At 40.1% G+C, this 9,978-nt stretch overlaps 1 pseudogene; it reads left to right on the top strand.

Annotated features, from left to right (window-relative positions):
* The first annotated feature begins 466 nt into the window (after window positions 1-466).
* On the top strand, window positions 467-7,459 carry LOC100725214 (targeting protein for Xklp2-like; annotated as a pseudogene).
* Window positions 7,460-9,978: the final 2,519 nt, after the last annotated feature.

Genomic DNA, 9,978 nt, shown 5'->3' on the forward strand with positions numbered 1-9,978 from the left:
CCCTGTAGAAATCCAGAAAATCATTTATATCTACTTTGGAAACGTGTATTCTAGTAAGATGGGAAATACAGAAGAAACAGACAGATTCCTAAATATGTATGAATTACCAAAGCTGAATCAAGAAGATATAAAAATCCTAAATAACCTGAAATCAATAAATTGAAGATGTAATTAAAACCTATCAACCATAAAAGCCCAGGCCCTGACGGATTCATTGCTGATTTCTATAAGAAATTTAGAGAAGCTCTAACACCACTACTTCTCAAACCCTTGAATGAAATTGAATGGGAAGTAATACTTTCAAATTCATTCCTGGAAGTAAGCATTACCCTGATACCAAAACTAGAGAAGGACCCAACTAAGAAAAAGAATTACAGACCAATTTCTCTAATGAGCATTGTTGCAAAAATTCTCAGTAAGATACTGGCAAACAGACTGCAGCTAACTGTCAAGAAGATTGCACACCATGGACAGGTGGGATTCATCCTAGGGATGCAGAATTGGTTCAACATACATAAATCCATAAGCGTAATACACCATATTAACAGTGCCAAGGACAAAAACCATATGATCATCTCAATAGATGCACAAAAAGTATTTGACAAAGTCCAGCACCCATTCATGATAAAAATAAAAACCCCACAGAAAATTGGAATAGATGCCCTTTATCTCAATCTGATAAAGGCCATCTATAACAAACCAACAGCCAATATCATACTAACTGGACAAAAACTGAAAACTATCTCTCTAAAGTCCGGAACAAGAAAAGGATGTCCACTGTCTCCACTATTATTCAACATAGTCCTGGAAACTTTAGCTGGAACAATTAGATAAGAGAAAGAAACAAAAGGAATAAAGATAGGAAAGGAAGAAGTTAAACTATTATTATTTGTAGATGACGTTATATTCTACATAGAATACCCCAAAAACTCCATCAAAAGACTACTAGATTTAATAAGCAGTTTGGTACTGTAGCTGGATACAAAGTCAACTCTCAAAAATCAGTAAGTATACAAATAACAAATTCACTGAGAGAGAAATCAGGAAAATAACACCTTTTACAATGGCATACAAAAAAATGAAATACCTAGGAATCAATCTAATGAAGGATGTAAAAGACCTCTACACTGAAAACTACAGCACTCTGAAAAAGGAGATTGAAGTAGAAAATGTGGAGATATCCTGTGCTCAATATAGAGAAAATGGCCATATTTCCAAAACTATTACACAGATTCAATGCAATCCCAATTAAAATTTTAATAGCATATCTCACAGAATTACAGAAAACAATCCTAAAATTCATCTGGAACCAGAAAAGACCTAGAATAGCAAAGGCAATCCTGGGCAACAGAGACGAGACAGAGGGCATCACAATCCCTGACTTGAAATTATACTATAAACTACTGTAATAAAAGCAGTGTGATACCTGCAAAAAAAAAAAGCCAGGCGTGGTGGCTCATGCCTGTGATCCCAGGACTCAGGAGGCTGAGGCAGGAGGATCGTTGTGAGTTCAAGACCAGCCTGGGCTACAAAGTGAGCTCAAGGCCAGCCTGAACTGCGTAGAGAGAGACTGTCTCAAAAAGACCAAAAAAAAAAAAAAAAAACCCCAAAAAACAGACTTGAAGATCAGCGGAACAGATTAGAAGATGCAGAAACAACTCCAGACACACTAAACCACCTTATCTTTTATTGATTTATTTATTGGTACCAAGGATCAAACTCATGACCTTTTCCTACTCTTAACCTGTTATTCCTTAGAATTCATTCTTTGACTTCAAGGAACATAAACTCAGCATATCAGACATCCAGCACTTTGGGGGTTACATTGATTTCCCTATATCATTTGGCAGACCTATATCACCAACTTTTGGGAGGCTGAGGCAGGAGGATCGCTGTGAGTTTGAGGCTAGCCTGGGCTACATAGAAAGTTCAAATCCAGGCTGAATTACATAGTGAGGCCTTGTCTAAAAAAAAAAAAAAAAAAAAAAAAAAAAAAAAAAAAAATCTAAATAAATAAATGTAGGGAAAAAACAGGCTCCAAGAGTGAGTTTGGGCCTAGTGAAAGTAGGAAAAAGGAAGAAAAAAAGTTAGTTTTTTTTTTTTGTCTTTTTCCTTTTTACCAGTACCAGGGATCGAACTCATGACTGCCTGCTTGCAAGGCAGGTGCTTATGCCACTGAGCTAAATCCCCAACCCAAGAAAAAAAGTTTTAATGAACCCAACAATGTAGGATGGGCTACTGTGAAGAGACATCATATCATTTTTTTTTCCCGGTACCAGGGATTGAACTCACAACCTCACGCTTGCCAGGCAGGGGCCTATGCCACTAAGCTAAATCCCCAGCAGTTAAACAATTTTTAACAAGAGTGCAGATGTACATCAGTGCACAGGACCCTAAGTTCAATATCTGGGGGGGAAAAAAAGACCTTCAATAAATTTAAGACTTTAATTGAACAAAAAAGCAACACTTCAATGAGACAGCCCTTAGATGCAGAAAAGATGATTCCACTTTCTACTCTTTGGGAGCGCTGGGGATCAAATTGCATGCCAGTTAAGTCCTGTACCACCCAGCAACATCCCTTTCCTCACTGGAGTAGGTTCTAAGACCTTCGGCCAGCATCATGCTCAGGCAGCATTTAGGAACAGAAAACTAAACTGAGGCACAGACAGCTTGATGCTAGCTCATGTTCTTCCCTGAGTCAGTTGGCTGCATATAATTGACGGAAGCTCAGCTGGTATAACTGACTAAGACTCAGTTATCTGTCACAGTAATGCAGTCTGCTCCTAAATTAGGGCTTTCACTTAGTTTAGCAACTACTTAGGTTGTAATTTGTTATGTAAGTATCTCAGTGGTAGGGCACTGTCAACCAAATTTAGTTTAACACACTCTATCATTTTTCAAAATTTAGAAACTTCTTGTGCTTTTTCTCTTCCATATGAATTTATTTTAAAACCAACGTGGCAAGTTCATGACAAAAACTATTTGGATTCTCACTAGAATTACACTGAAATTTTAATTTGGAGAATTAGCATCTTTATAATTATATAATCTCATTTAAAATTTGTTTTTAGTACCAGGAATCAAACCCAGGACCTTGCATTTGCCAGGCAGGTGCTTGTGCCGCTGAGGTATATCCCCAGCTCATTTAATTTGTAAATAGCTATTCAATGAAGTTTTTTCTATGAAAGACTTTAGCTTAATTTTTTAAATGTTGAATTTTTGTCGTTGTTATAAATGAAGTCCTTTTGTTCTCATTGTTGCTGTTATCAATAGCTGCCGTGTGTGTCAGGTGCCTACACCAGGGGGAGGGAGGCTGGGGTCTACGTTATGTGCAGACAGGAGACTCCCTGATAGAATGAATGAATTCTTCAAACATTCTAGACACAATATACAAACAGCAAAGATAATTTTAAAATTCGTAATAAAAATCATAATAAAAAAGTTTTCTTAGGCTGGCACTTGGGGACCAACCAAGAAAGCAACGCGCCATCCTTTCTGGTAAGCAGTGTGAGCTGCAGGCGCACCAGGGAGAGAGTAAGTCCTTGTCTCCCGTTAGCCTACTGGCACACGGGCTGAGAGTCAAATGTTCCGCGTGTCCCGCTCCCGCTTAGCAACTAAGGCACATAAGGCAACTGAATGCTTGTATTGTTGGATTGATTATGCTGACCTGGGGCCAGAGGTCCAAGCATCTCTTGGGAGGATGACAGTATGCAATATAGCAAATATGGAGGATTTCCTTCTGTCTTCTCTTTGAAGGCCTATATTGTTTTCACTGTTCTGCTTTGTTCTGATTAATTGTTTTGCTCTATTCAGTATTCTGTTTTGATTGGTTTTATAATGTTCTGTTTTTGGTTGGATTTTGCTATGCCTGATTGAATGGACAACTATTGTGAAGATAACAAGATATACTATATAATATCTATTATTGTTATCCTGATATCCTGCTATTAAGTCCTGTACCAATTTCACTGCATTATATTGATTGGCTTTGTTTTGTTGTATTTTACTATCTTTAAAATAAAAAAAATAATTTAAAAGTTTTCTTCTTTGAATGCCTCAGGGGAGGTCTAGGATTGTAAACAGACCCTCATCTTTAAGTGGTATCACCTTTCCTAAGCAGGAACAGTACACTCCGGGTTTTGTGGTCCGTCCTCACAAGAGTTGTTTCAAATCTGATTGGAGCTGGGCATAGTGGTGTATGCCTGTAACCCCAGCACTCGGGAGGCTGAGGCAAGATGGGTGGCAGTTCAAGGCCAGCGTAGGCTACAAAGTGAGTTCAAGGCCAACCTGAACTGCATAATGAAACCCTGTCTCAAAAAGGGGAGAGGAACGGCCTGGGATTTAGTTCAGTGGCATAAGTGCCTGTCTGGCACCACACAATCATGAATTCAATCCCCATTACCACAAAAAAGGCTGGGCATGGTGGCTCATGCCTGTAATCCCAGTTTGTAATCCCAGGTTGAGGTAAGAGGATCATTGTGAGTTCAAGACCAGCTGAGGATACAAAGTGAGCTCAAGGCCAGCCTGAACTGCATAGAGAGACCCTGTCTCAAAAATACAAAAAGAGGGGCTGGGGATTTAGCTCAGCGGCATAAGCGCCTGCCTTGCTAGCAGGCAGTCGTGAGTTCGATCCCTGGTACCAATAAAAATGAAAAAGACAGAAAAAAAAAAAAAAAAAGAAAGGTGGGGGGACCAGCTGACAAATTTGATTGAGAGAAAAAGTTGTTTCAGGGGGTTCACATAGGAGCAAGAGACTGTGTTTCTCACAGTCCTCTGGACTGTTTGTCTGCTGGCCTGCTCCCTGATTTCTGGTGTCTAGGCCTAAACTGGAGACCAGAATTGTTCATTCTTGATGCTCCAATTGGTGCATTCAACTACACTGCCTGGGTTCAAATTTTCAACCGTACTGAATAAATTCTGCGGCAGGCTTAAAGCGTTTTGTTATCAGAGCTGAGCTGAGGCCAGGCAAGGTTGTTTCTTGGTTGGTTGTTTGTTTTGGTACTGGGGATCAAACTTCACGACCAGGTACCTCAGCGTATGCCACTGAGCTGGTCCTTAATAAGAAAAATCTGACAGATTCAAAGATTTCACAAAAAGTGAAAGTATATTTCAGCTTTGAGTAAAGCCTATAGGCAATCAGAGTGACCCATTAAACCACAGAGGTTGAGAAACATGATACAAATGTTGGGAAGAACTTGCTGTTCTGCACTAGGGGGAAGACAGTGTCACAAATTAAAAACTCGTGCTCCTTTAATGCTCCCTAGAACTTCATTAATTTTACATCTTTGGATTATGAGGAAGATACAGAAAACAGATTCATGGTTCGAGAAGGCCAATTTGGAGAATAAGTTACTTGGGAAAAATGGGACAGGAAAGCGTTTTCAGAGCAAAACTTTTGTGAGAAAAGCAAATCTTCAGCAAGCTAGTCTCACAGCTTTGTGGCCAATTGAGAATACTTACTGCAAAGATGCAGAAAACATAAATCCTGTGAGACTTTCTAGTTCATCAAATGCTCTTTGCATCCTGGAAGTTGAAAGAACCAGATCAAGAAATACTCCAATCCAGCCCCAGAGACTATCTCTGAGACTCTCCGCTCAGAATGATTTGGGGAAGAAAGAAAACCACCTTGGTCTGGTGAAAGCAAAGAGATGTAATCAGCCACTCCTGTAATCAGTGAAATTCCACCTTCCAAAAAAAAAAATATCAAAGTTTCTAAAAGAAAGAATAGGGGGTAGGGGCAGAGGAAGAGGGCAATGTTCAAGATACTTCCAAAAATTTTCCCAGAGAAAGCCACGGCGGATATACTGTGCCTTGTGTATCAATTATAAAGCAAAAGGTTCTCAAAAGTACTGAGAAGCAGGAGTTGAAGAAGAGCATGAAAATGCAGTAAGAGGTGATAGAAATGCAGGAAAAGAATAAAGAGTTTGAGGCTGGGGATTTAGCTCAGCAGCATAAGTACCTGCCTTGCAAGCACGCAGTTGTGAGTTCGATCTCCGGTACCGATAAAAAAAAAAAAAAAAGAAGAGTTTGAGAAATTTGCATTTTCAGGAGCAGGGCAAATTGCGAAGAAATCAGCGAGCCAGGTAACCGAAGCAGTTTGACTTTCACTTTTGCATAGATGAGCAAATCAAACAACATCCTAAGAACCAGGAGGGGTATTATAAGGAAGTGAACTTTACAGCCAAACTGCAAAAGTATTTCCTGCTCAGGTGGCTAAGGGCTATGTCATTGTTAAGTCTTTCAACCTGTCCCAAGGAAACAAAAGAATATTTAATGAGGCTGTGTCTACATATGTGCTCCTGGCACAGCAGATTGATGTGTTCCACAAACAAACCCCTAGTAGGTATCATATCTTCTGTGACCAGGATGTCCAAGAGCCACAGACACCTGTACTGCAAACCAAACCCTGAGCAAGACCTTGACCTGCAAAAGTACAGCAGAACAGGAGGCCGAGGAGCTTGAGAAACTGCAGCAACACAAATCCAAAGCAGGAGAAGTTGATCCTAGGGTTCTTGAAGGTGGATCCATCTTGTCCAAGAGACCGTCTGTGAAACCACCTGCCCATCTATTGGCTTTGACTTGGAAACCGAGGAAAGAATCCAGGAGTGAGAGTCAGAGACGGAATCAGAGGATGGACATTTTGAATTTCATTTCAGACCTTGCTCTACTAAGACTTCGGAAGATGTTATGGTTGTTCCTGAAAAGAAGGTATGTCCAGTCTCTACGCCCACGTCTCCAGCCTTTGCACTGAAGAACAGTATCCAACTGCCCACCAAAGGAGAGGAAGAAGAGGATGAACAGCATGCTGAGTTCAACCTGTGCCACATTATGGAGTGTCCTCTAAGCCCCAGATCCCAGAGGCAAGAACTGCAGAAATATGCCCTTTCTCTTTTGATTCTTGGGGAGGATGCCAATTACAGAAGGAGAAGAAAATAAAAGAATTGCAGAAAGGGGAGACACCCAAGTGTAAAGGCCCTTCCCTGACCTCATTTTGATAGCATTAACCTGCCAGAGAAGAAGATAAAAGAATGTGACTCAGAGCTGTTGGAGCTGGAGACTGAGGTGCTACCAAGGCTCAGACAGGAAAGCACCAGCTGCAAGAAGAACTGAAACATAGAAGCAGCTTGCTTCAAGGTCTGTCCAAACACGGTCATCTCCCAGGAGCCCTTTGTTCCCAAGAAAGAGGAAAAAAAAATCAGATGCTGTTCAGGAAACTTTTCACTTGGCCACTGAGAAGAGAGCCAAACGGTGACTGGAGCTGGAAAAGAGAACGGCTACGGTAAAAGCTCAGAAAGCCCAGTGGTGGGCGGAGGCCAGGCCACAGGGAGAGGAACCGAAGGAGGAGGAGCTCCCAGGCTGTGGGAGGCAGCACAAGGCAAATCCCGTATGCAAATACCAGGCTGCGGAGATGAAGCCACGTGACCGGCCCTGGCCTGTCTCTCCTACATTCTCCACCTGATTGCGCCGCTGAACTAAGCTGTGAGCGGCAAATCCCGTTGGCCAGCAGGAGCTGCTTGTTACATCACACACACCGGCTAATCACACCAGACACGCAAAGAACTCATTTCTCCAGACTCACCGATCCATGCTAACAGAGTGCTCAGACAGATTCTGGGGAGAGTGTTTTCACAAATGTTCAGGCTAAAATGAGACTCAACTAAATCATCTATACCTTGATGAGACTTCTTGTAGTAGTTTTTTAAAAAATATGAGTTGACCCTTAATTAGAATTTCAAGTCTCTGTGTCAAAAAAAAAAGCAAAACGAAAGCAACATGCATTCATGATAAAACACTGGATAAAATTGGTCTAGAAGAATAAAAAAATAGGCATAGAAGGGGCTCAATTTGACAAAAGCTCAGTCTGAAAAAAGCAATTTATGGCAAAACTACGGCCCCAACATCATATTAAATAGGGAAAAACTGAACGTGCTCGCTGTAAAATCAGGAGCAAGACAAGGATGCCCATTCCCATTACTCCTGCTATTTTTGGTACCAGGGATTGAATTCATGACCTTGTGTCTGCCAGGCTGGTACTTGTGCTGCTGAACTAAATCTCTTGCCTACACCTGTTCAATATAGTACTTGATATATTAGCCAGACCAATCAGACAAGAGAAAGAAAGAAAAGAGACAAGAGCAGGAAAAGAAGAAGTCAAATTATTATTATTTGTCTGATATGATCCTTTATATGGAAGACCCAAAAATTTCTATCAAAAGATAAAAAAAAAAGACTCCTAAAGTCGGTAACCAAACTCAGTAGTACAGAGAGTTATCAAAACATACAAAACCCAGTAACTTTCCTATACAACAATAATGAACTCACTGATAAGGAAATTAGTAAAATTGTAATAGCATCAAGAAAAATTAAGTATTTAGGAGTGACCTAGCCAAAGAAGTAAAAGGCCTTTACAATGAAAATTACAGAATTCTGAAAAAGGAGATTGAAGAAGACATTAGAAAACGGAAAAGATATTCCCTTTTTCCTAGCTAGGTAGAACCAAGATAGTTAAAATAGCCATTCTTCCAAACTGGTAACAAGTTTAATACAATTCCAATCACATTCCTCATAGGAGTAAAAATAACAGTCATAGTGGGGGTTTAGCTCAGTGGCACAAGTGCCTGCCTGGTGAGGCTTTGAGTTCACTCTCGGTTACAAAAAAAAAAAAAAAGTCATAAAACTTATGGAAACAGAAGAGACCCAGAATAACAAAAGCAATCCTGGGCAACAAGAGCAAACCAAGAGGCATTACAATCCCAGACTTCAAGTTATATTACAAAGCAACAGTGATAAAAACAGCATGGTACTAGCACAAAGACAGACACAGATCAATGAAACAATACAGGATGCACAAACCCCACACATATTCAGCTATCTGATCTTTGACAAAGAGCCCAAAACAAAGTAACCTTTTTAATAAATGGTGATGGAAAATAAGCTATCCATATGCAGAGGGTTGAATCTAGAGCTGTATTTCTCACCATGGACAGTGTTTCCAATAAATACTACCTAACAGACTTAAAAACTAGCAATCAAAAATGCTGGCCCCATCAGTCTGTCCTTGCAGAGCCTTAGCTGCCTTTGCAGAGTAGCCACCAAGCAAGAGAATAGTGAGGTGTATAATCTTCTGCCACATACTGGCTGTCACCAGCTGGGGATTATTTCTCAGGTTAGATTTATTTTTGGGCAAACAGTGCTAAAGTAAAATCAAAATGGATCAAAGGTTTAAATGTTAAAACAGAAACAATCTAATCTGATGGAAGACAAAATAGGTAAAATTCTTGAAGACCTAGGCATAGGCAAGCACTAAAAAGTCCTTTAAAAAGGCAGAATCTCAACTAAGAATCAACATCAAGAATCAACAAATAGGATCATATCAAATTAAAAAGTTTCTGCACAGCAAAGGGCAAAATAACAGAGTGAAGAGATAACCAATAGAATGGGAAAAAAAAAATTGTTGCCAGCTACACCTTAGACAAGAACTAATATTTAGAATATATAAAGAACTAAAAAAATTAGACTTCCTTCCAAAATAAAAGTCCCAATTGGGTTGGGGATGGTGGTGGATGCCTGTAATCCCAGTGCTAGGGAAACTGAGGCAGGAGGATCACCGCAAGTCTGAGGCCAGCTTGAACTATATAGTAAGACACTGTCTCAAAAAAAATCAAAAATGGGCAAATGAAATGAATAGACATTTTCAGAAAAAGTATAAATGGTCATAAATATGCTTTAAAAAACAATAATATCACTGGCCATTAGAGAAATGCAAATTAAAACACTTCCATGCCCATCTTACACTGGAAAGAATCACTAGCATCAGGAAATCGGATAACAAATGCTGATGAGGTGACTTGCACAACCGTTACGGAAATCAGTGTGGAGATTCCTCAGAAGACTAAAACAGGAGTCTTGCTGCAATGCCATGGGAGTACTGGGAGCTCTGGCTGAGTGAGAGGCCTTGGATTGCTTTAAGAAAATAAA

The sequence above is a fragment of the Cavia porcellus genome, unplaced genomic scaffold (genome assembly GCF_034190915.1).
Source record: "Cavia porcellus strain 051 isolate PalLab524CR breed Dunkin Hartley unplaced genomic scaffold, mCavPor4.1 scaffold_4, whole genome shotgun sequence".
Lineage (NCBI taxonomy): Eukaryota > Metazoa > Chordata > Mammalia > Rodentia > Caviidae > Cavia > Cavia porcellus.